Here is an 8103-nt window from a genome sequence, read left to right as displayed (position 1 = left end):
TTCTGTGGAAGAAGCTGGTATTCTTCATTACAGAGTTAAACACAGTGATGCATGACTCTGAGAAGCTGAAGAAGGATTTAGGGCAGTGGTTCTCAACCTTCCTAATGCAGCGACCCTTTAATACAGTTCATGTTGTAGTGACCCCCAATTTCATTGTTACAAATTGAACATAGTTAAAGGATAGTGATTAATCACCAAAACAATATGTAATTATATATGTGTTTTCCGATGGTCTTAGGCGACCCCTGTGAAAGGGTCGCGACCCACAGGTTGAGAACAGCTGATTTAGGGGAAGGTGGAGCTCTGAGGGAGGAAAAAACTTTTTCTTTCTGCCCTTCTAAATTGTTCTGGCTGGACTAATAATCAAATTGACATGAAACAGATTAACAGGATAAAATGATCGAATTTATTATATTATGTATGTACATATAGAAGTTTCCTAAGAATATGGGCTCCAGGACAAATCAGGCAGTTGAGGTTTATATATCACCTTGAGCTTAAAGAAGTGTGTGTGGGGGGCGGGCAAGGAGTGGGGGAACACAAGTCAGTGGGCAGAAAGGCAATTTACATGGAGATGGTAATGCAAATGTTGAGTAAACAAATGTTTGCTAGGCCATCTTTAACACAGAGATGATTTTGATCAAAGGGCCTTGCTAGGTTCCTTCCTGTCTATCACACAGGAATTAACTATTAAACATAGTTACCTATGATGATAGCTCCCTTCCTGGAACAGGTCCCCTATTTAAGTTCTTTTAGGCAGTTAGGACAGAGGTCAAAGATTCTTTCTGAGTCTTTTGTTTCTTAAAAATAACCAGCTTAAAATAACCAATATCCCATAGGCATATTTTGGGGTGGCAAACACTACGTTGCCTCAAGCAATTGAAAGCCTGGCTGTGTCCCATGTCAGTGAGTGAGCCAGCGGTGAAGAGACAATTTATGTGAGCCACAGAAGTACCTGCCAGCCCTAGCCAGATTGCTCAGTGGTTAGAGTGTCAGCCCAATGACTGAAGGATCTCAGGTTCGATTCTGGTCAAGGACATGTACCTACTTGGTTGCAGATTCAATCCCTGGCATCGGTCAGGGTATGTGGGAGAGAAAACCAATTCATGTGTCTCTCTCACATGGATGTTTCTCTCTTACTCTACCTCTCCCTCCCACTCTCTCTAAAAATCAATGGAAAAAATATCCTCGGGTGAGGATTTTAAAAAAAGCACCTGCCTCCATCTTCTGAAATAAAAAACAAAATGGCTGCTGTTTCACTTCAGCTGTCAAAATCTTCCAGATTAATATCGCCTGTGGCCTACCTTTTTTTTTTTTTTTTTAATGAGTTTTATTTGAGCCAAAACGGAGGTCAATTGCCTGGAAGCAAGATCTCAAATGCTCCCTCCTGTGGCCCACGCTAAAAGGGAAGAGAAGGAAAGTGAGAGAAATACAGTTCAACCTCGCCAACTTGACAACATTGTGAAGCTCTCACTCTCACTTAGTCCAAAGTGGCTTCTGCCTGAAACAGTTCATTAAAAAACTCCTAATACCAACTCTAGTGATCTTTCCACAGCCCTCACTGTCCTCAGCTTTTACTATATTTGACACTCAGCACATCCTTTCCTTCATGAAATCACCTTCCCCATTTGTTTTGATCAAACTATACTTTCCTGGCTTTTGTCTCTCTCTTTGCATCATATGAGATATGTCTCCCTTTTCTCTTCCCAACCCTAATGTAGATATTCACCATTATTTTGTGTTTTCCACCCGCTTCTTCGCCTACATTTTCTTTTTTATCCTCACCTGAGGAAATGTTTCATTGATTTTAGAGAAAGTAAAGGGGAGAGAGAAACATCAATCAGTTGCCTCCCGTATGTACTCTGATGAGGGGTCAAATGCACAATCTAGGTATATGCCCTGATTGGAATCTAACCCTCAACCTTTGATGTACAGGACGACACCCCAACCAACTGAGCTATCCGACCAGGGCTTCTTCCTCTACATTTTTATTCATCCTGTCATTTTTACAGTTTTAAGCAGGTCTCTTTCTGCCTCCAGCAACCTCCTTTTGGATATAATGAATAGAACTTGGGGCACTGAATTCAAACAGCCCTAGATACAAAGCCCAGTGCTGCCACCTATGGCTGCATGACTTTGCACAAATTAAACTGTCCAAGTGCTTCAATTTCTCTGTTAGTAAACGATGCCTACCTATAATACCAGGAGGGCATGGAACACTTCTCTGGGCCGTAATATTATCCAGTGTTAGTCCCTTGCCTTTCTTCCCCTTACTTCCTATTTCACCCTCCAAACTGCTACTAGAGCCATTTGGATGCTAGATGTTACATTCCTGCCTAAAACTACAGTGACCAACTCATCTAGGTTTTAAAACTGAGTTTCTCATGCAGGGACTCAGTCCTGGGCAAACCTAGAACTCTGCAGTGACTCCACTTTGACAACTATAGTTAAAACACTACATTAATCAAACCTCTAGGGCAGTGGTCGGCAAACTCATTAGTCAACAGAGCCAAATATCAATAGTACAACGACTGAAATTTATTTTGAGAGCCAAATTTTTTAAACTTAAACTATATAGGTAGGTACATTGTTATTAACTTAATTAGGGTACTCCTAAGGCTTAGGAAGAGCCACACTCAAGGGGCCAAAGAGCCGCATGTGGCTCGCGAGCCGCAGTTTGCCAACCACTGCTCTAGGGTACTGTGAGGATGCTTCAGTGGCTTCTGTAAGTGAATGTATTGGAATTCTATAAAATGTCTATGTTTTAGGAGTGCTCTGCTGAAAACCCCAGGCCTAGAGAAACTGCATGGCACCCAAGATCTTGGTGATCTAGCCTGAATGCCTCTTTGATTCTGAGAAAGGGCACATAATCAGAATAGAGCCACAGTTCACCTCACTAACTATAGATGAGAAGTTTTCTTACAGCCCCTGGGAAACTGGAAGTTGAAACAAGACTAAAAAGATAACTCAATGGGTCCATTATTCAGAAAAGAAATACATTTTGAGAACAGACCAAAAACAAGACACACTTTCATTTGGTTGCTATGCCCAGACCCTGACCCCTTCCAGGAGTTGGCCTCAGAAATGCTGAGCATTCTCTGGTCTCAAAAGAGGATGAGCTGTTTGTAACATCATAGATTAGCCACCTTGTTATCAGACTTTGAGCTCCTGAAGGTGGGACTGCGGACCCTCCCCTCTCCTTTCCCAGTTACACTTGTAGCTCGAAGCTTCACGGAGTTATCTTCTTCCATGCCCATCTATAATCAGCCAACTGACGAAGGGGAGCAGAACAGAATTTCCAAGGTGACCAACTGCTCTCCCCATACTGCCGGCATTATTGGAATAATCACTCATATATGATTCAACCCTGTCTCTGCTTAATTTGGCTCAAGTAGTGACAGGCATCCTTGGGCCCATTGTGTCCGGTTTCATCTTCAGCCTCACTTTCCACTGCCTTCCCCCTATTACTCTATACTCCACTCATATGGCTTTTTATGTTCCCCAGGTACAACATTCTATTTTAGATATCTATACTTGTAATATTCCACTTCCTCTGATCAACTGACATGTCCCTACCTAGTTTGTCATTAGTATAAACCCCCAATTCTCCTTTAATACCCAGCTCTAGCAACACTTCTGTTAAATCTTCCTAAAGATTGCCTTTCCCTTTCTAATTCTCAGCAAATCATCTGAGATCTCCATTCTCTGCATTGTGACACACTGTAGTTTGAACCTGTCTCTATTATGTGGATAAAAAAACAAGGGGGGTTTTATGCGTCAACAAAAAAAGGGCCCTATGGAAAGTAACCTCACAGGGTAATCTGACTATAAATCCTGGTGCCCTGGCCTGTGAGGCTCAGTTCGTTGAGCATTATCCCATGCACCAAGAGACCTGTTCAATTTCAGGTCAGGAATTGTGGGCTCAATCCCCAGCATGGGGCATGCAGGCAGCATCCCATAGCTGTTTCTCTCTCTCCCTAAAATCAATAAAAACATGAAAAAAAAAATTTAATTCCTAACTGGGTAGATCATGGTGGGTATTATGCTCCAGGCATATAACTTTGAATAGTATTATTAAAATTAACTTAAAGATAAATGCTTGTAAAGACTGGGTATTCTAAAATTCTGATAAATATAGAAACTAACCCAAATGTTTTTCAAGTTTACATAATCAAAAATTAATCTTTAGTAAATAAAAGCTAGCTAGGTTAAAGTTGAAACAGACATGTCTTTATTGTACCTGGGTTTTATAAAAATAAGTCCATGTTTATAATTGACATTGATGTCTATAAAATATGTTTCTAGAAGTTATAAAGTGTCTTCATAAATTTGCAAGCCAAAATAAAGAATGCTAATTGCTTACTTTTTAGTTTTCATCGCAAATTGAGGTTAAAAGGTTTTAAATCTCAATATATGTAGGAATTACTTTTCAGTGTTCCCGAAAGGGCCCTAGAACACCTCAAAATATTTGAAACTGCATATCAATCATCCTATATAATCTACACTAATAAAAGAGAAAAATGGTAATTGGCGTACGAAGATACCTTTTTCATTGGCTAATCAGGGCTATATGCAAATTAACTGCCAACTAAGATTGGCAGTTAACTGCCAACTAAGATTGGCAGTTAACTGCCAACAAGATGGCGGCTAATTTGCATATGTAGGCACAATGCAGGGAGGTGAAAGGGAAAGCAGGAAGAAGCCCCCTGCCACTGACAGTGATCGGAAACCCAGGGGGGAGCTAAGAGCTGGGGGGCAGGGCAAAGGCGGCCCTGGGGCCGCCTTTGCCCTGCCCCCCAGCCATGATCGGAGAATCAGGCGCCTTTGCCGCCCTGGCCAGTGATAGCAGGAAGTAGGGCTGGAGCCAGCGATGGGAGCTGGGCACGGTCGAAGCTGGCAGTCCCGGGAGCTAGGGGTCCCTTGCCTGGGCCTAAAGCGGAGCCCACGATCGTGGGGCCGCTGCAGCTGCGGGTCCCCGCTGCCCAAGCCGGACGCCTCAGCCAGAGGCGTTAGGCCTGGGCAGGGGCGGAGCCTGCAACCGCGGGGAGCTGGGGGTCCCTTGCCCATGCCTGACACTTCTGCCGGAGGACTCAGGCCTGGGCGGGGGCCAGAGCCAGTGATCGGGGGGAGATGGGGGTCCCCTGTCCAAGCCTGACACCTCTGGCGGAGGCGTCAGGCCTGGGCAAGGGGCCGATCAGGTGATCAGAGGGTGATGGGGGTCTATGCCTCTGGCTGAGGCATCAGGCTTGGGCAAGGGGCAGAGCCAGCAATCGGAGGGGTCTGCGGGTCCCCTGCCCAGGCCTGATGCCTGGGCCAGAGGCATGAGGCCTGGGCTGGGGGCAGAACCAGTGATGGGGGGAAATGAGGGTCCCCTGCCCAGGCCTGACGCCTCTGTCAGAGGCGTCAGGCCTGGGCAAGGGGCCGATCCTGCGATTGGAGGGTGATGGGGGTCAACGCCTGAGGGCTCCCAGTATGTGAGAGGGGGCAGGCTGGGCTGAGGGACACTCCCCCCCCACCCAGTGCACGAATTTCGTGCACCGGGCCCCTAGTCTACATATATAAAGCCTAAGCGACCATTACAATTGGTCAACCGAACAACTGGTCAACTGGTAGCTATGATGCGCACTGACCACCAGGGGGCAGACGCTCAATGCAGGAGCTGCCTCCTGGTGGTCACTGCGCTCCCACAGCCACCTCCCATGGCCGGCCAACCTCCCGCGGTCCCTCTCCCTGACCAGCTGGGTGATCAGTGCTCTCCGAAAGCCAACCTCCCTCGGTCCCTCTCCCTGGCTGGCTAGCCCCGATCAGCCCCTATCAGGACTGGGTGAGATGGCCCTGATTGCCAGCCAGGCCAAGGGACCCCAACCATGCACAAATTCGTGCACCAGGCCTCTAGTAAAGATATAATATGCAAATGGTCGTTACGCCGTTAAGTGTAACAACCGACCGCATAACGACCGGATCACAGATCAGCAGGAGGGTGGAGCAGCGAGCTGCAAGCGGGCTGCGGAGAGGTACAGGAGAGGTCACGGCAGCAAGCTATGAGGGGGAAGTGGGAGGAGGGAGCGCCTGGGGACCTATAGGAGGGCAGGCAGCAGGTGGAGAGCTACTGGAGGGTGGCAGCAAGCTACTGGCACTCCGATTCGTGCGCAGGACTACTAGTTGTAAAATAAGTGATGAAAAACTTTTAGAGTATACTGTATGAGTAAACAATACTTGTAAAAACAAACAAATAAAAACACACACACATACACACACACAAAAAAAACACAAGTAGTTGACACTATACAAAACCCAACATAGCCATTTGGTTCTTCCCTGCTCTCTGACTCTCTGTTTTTTAGTTTTTGTATCCCTTCATGAATCATAGTTCTATCAGAGAATTGCACAGGTGGAATTTCTCCAATGCTTGTGGCAGTGGGGTTCTTATGATAACTTGAGAAAAAGAATTTTCTAAGACTAGACTTAAATGAAGAAACTTATGAGCTGACATCATTGAAAGGAGACATTTTACACTATTGCCAAGGTCTGAGAGAGTCACTTCAAGAAAAAGTCAAGTTGGTAACTGCTTCCTTTCACAGTGAGATCCCAGAAGACAGCCCTTTAAAAATCATTGATTGCAACCTGGAGATTTTTGTTTATTGGAAAGGACATCAAATAAAAGACACTCTTCAACCACATTGGAAAGGATCCTATCAGGCGCTTAACAGCAAATGGACATCTACTCTTGTCTCTGGCACTCAACAAAGAACATTAAAGACTCCTTCACAATAATAAGCCACTAACATCAGAGGTAGACAGCCTTCCCAAGACATCAACAAGGCCTGTATACCTATATGAATTCATATGGAACTCAGAATTCATTTTGTTTGTCTTTACCTGTCTGCTAATGATTATATATATATATATATATATATATATATATATATATATATATAGAAACTCAAGTGACCGTTATGACAGAATGACCGGAACAACCAAAATGACCAGTCACTATGATGTGCACTGACTACCAGGGGGCAGACGTTCAACACAGGAGCTGCCCCCAACCCGCAGGCCCCGATCAACGATGGGGCTTGCAGGCCAACCTCTCACTATTGCCAACCTCTCACCCTTGCTGTCCCTCCCTCTGGACAACAGGCCCCCGGGCTGGGACAGGGAACCAGGGGTGGGTAGCAGCGGACACAGCCCCTTTCCCAGGGGGGCCAAGGGCCAGCTCCCTCCTCGGGGCCGACGGCCAACCTCCCGGGTCCCTCCTTCTGTCCCTCCCCCTGGCCGGCAGGCCCCAAATGCCTGATCGGGGCCTGCCGGCCAACCTTCTGGACCCTCCCTGCTGGCTGGCAGGTCCTGATCGCCCTATCAGGTCCAGGCAAGGAGGTGGGGAAACGTGTAGTGGTGGTGTGCGGGCGGCAAGGGAAGGAGGAGGTGGGAAGGCGGGGAACCTGATCAGCCCTGATCACCAGCCAGGCCTAAGGACCCCACCCGTGCATGAATTTTGTGCACCAGGCCTCTAGTTCATAATAATAGTCATACTTGTTCTTTGGGCTTTTCTATGTAGTTCAATTGTTTATGATTACTGAACATGTATGAGATAACTGTTACTGCTCTTTTCATGGTGTATGTAAATATTATACTAGATGCCAAGTATAGAAAAATGAAACAGACAGCAAAACTCAGATCATTAATAGTTCAAAGTGTTTTTAAAATGACCCAGAGTGTTTTTCACAATGAAGACTATAAGACCTGACTGCCATTTTCCATTTACCTGCCCTTCCCTTTTGAGGAAAATTCAGTTCAAATCAGATCCCATGATTACAGTATTCCTTCATCCCTAGTGGTCAAAAAGACAATGTTGATACTGAGATTTCCCAGAAATGAGCCTTCCTAGCACTGTGAGACCACATTATCTGACCAAAAGGTTATCAATGATCCTTCAGATTGATTTATGACTAAAGAGGGAACTGATGATGAAAAAGTGGTTCTAAGAGAAGTAACCTTACAGAGTGATCTGTTCATAAGTTCCTAACTGGGCAGCTCTTGGTGGGCAGTTCTGTCACAGACATATGACTTCTTTAGTAAAAGGTTTATCTGGGCCATAAGACG

Source organism: Myotis nattereri (assembly GCF_964212035.1).
Source record: "Myotis nattereri genome assembly, chromosome: 2".
NCBI lineage: Eukaryota > Metazoa > Chordata > Mammalia > Chiroptera > Vespertilionidae > Myotis > Myotis nattereri.
The sequence above is the reverse complement of the archived record's forward strand: the minus strand, read 5'-3'. Positions refer to the sequence as shown.